Source organism: Sinocyclocheilus rhinocerous, unplaced genomic scaffold (genome assembly GCF_001515625.1).
Source record: "Sinocyclocheilus rhinocerous isolate Xijiao unplaced genomic scaffold, SAMN03320098_v1.1 scaffold376, whole genome shotgun sequence".
NCBI lineage: Eukaryota > Metazoa > Chordata > Actinopteri > Cypriniformes > Cyprinidae > Sinocyclocheilus > Sinocyclocheilus rhinocerous.
Genome location: NW_015631723.1, coordinates 113,816 through 115,631, shown reverse-complemented (window position 1 = coordinate 115,631; position 1,816 = coordinate 113,816).

Below are 1,816 nucleotides of genomic sequence, written 5' to 3'. Positions count from 1 at the left end.
AAAAAAAAAATTATATATATATATATATATATATATATATATATATATTGAAACCACTTTCAGTGGCACAACAACAGTCATATTTCTAAAATTGTGGTGGTTTGGTCCTCCGCCATGACACTCTCTGTGAGAAATGGTAAAATGGTTCACTTGGCAATAGAATATCTCATGGCTGAAAATACCTCTCAGACAATCAGATTTGAGGTCCATATTTTAGGTTAAATTATACCTGTTTAATTGCTTGTTAACATAAATATCTAATCAGCCAATCACATGGCAGCAACTGCATTTAGGCATGTAGACACGGTCAAGATGAGCATTAATGGGGACTTTGAATGTGGCATGGTTATTGGTGCCAGGCATGCTTGTCTGATCTTCTGGGATTTTCACACACAATCATCTCTAGGGTTTACAGAGAATGGTCAAAAAATGTGAAAATATCAAGTGATGGCATTTCTGTGGACAAAAAAAATATCTTGTTGATGCCAGAGGTCAGAGGAGAATGGCCAGACTGGTTCTAAGCTGATAAAAAAGGCAACTGTAACTCAAATAACCACTTGTTACAACAGTGGTATGCAGAAGAGCATCTCTGAATGCACAACACATCGAACCTTGAAGCAGATGGGCTACAGCAACAGAAGAGCACACTGGGTGCTACTCCTCTCAGCTAAAAGCAGGAAACTGAGGTTACAATTTGCACAGGCTCACCAAAATTGGACAACAGGCAATTGCAAAAAGGTTGTCTGGTCCGATGAGTGGTGTAATGGTGTGGGGGATATTTTCTTGGCACATTTTAAGCCCCTTAGTACCAACTTAGCACCATTTAAATGTCACTGCCTACATTGGTGCTGGTTTGGTTAAAGTGAGAAACAAAACAAAACAATTGTACAAGTCATATAGTGCAACAACAAAACGTAACATGCAGCAAAGTGGAACACAAAAAATATAGCCCTTAAAAGGGATACACCATCCTTTACACCCTCATATCCCATATGTATATTTACATTTAGACATTTAGCGGACACTTTTATCCAAAGCGACTTACAAATGAGGACAATAGAAGCAATCAAAACTAACAAAAGAGCAACAATATGTAAGTGCAAATGACAAGACTCGGTTAGCCTAACGCAGTACACGTAGCAATGTATTATATACAGGTGCATCTCAATAAATTAGAATGTCGTGGAAAAGTTCATTTATTTCAGTAATTCAACTCAAATTGTGAAACTCGTGTATTAAATAAATTCAATGCACACAGACTGAAGTAGTTTAAGTCTTTGGTTCTTTTAATTGTGATGATTTTGGCTCACATTTAACAAAAACCCACCAATTCACAACAATAAAAAAAACATTTTTAGTGAAATGTTGGCCTTCTGGAAAGTATGTTCATATACTGTACATGTACTCAATACTTGGTAGAGGCTCCTTTTGCTTTAATTACTGCCTAAGCTGTTTCTTGAAGATGGCTAAGGACTCAGCTGCTCGAATTGAGTTGAGCAGGTCATTCCACCAGGAGGGAACAGTTAATGAAAAAGTCAGTGAAAGTGATTTTGAGCCTCTTTGAGATGGCACAATAATGCGTCGTTCACTTGCAGAATGCAAGCTTCTAGAACAAGAGCTTGAACAAGGAGTTGTGTTGCATGTTCTGAAAGAAAGGGCCTGATCTTCTTAATGTTGTATAAAGCAAATCTGCAGGACCGGGACCTTTTAGCAATGTGGACTCATCGTCAATCACAACTCCAAGGTTTCTAGCTGTTTTTAACCCTTGTGCGTCAATTAAAAAAAGTTACACATAGGTCCATAGTGGACAAAAATG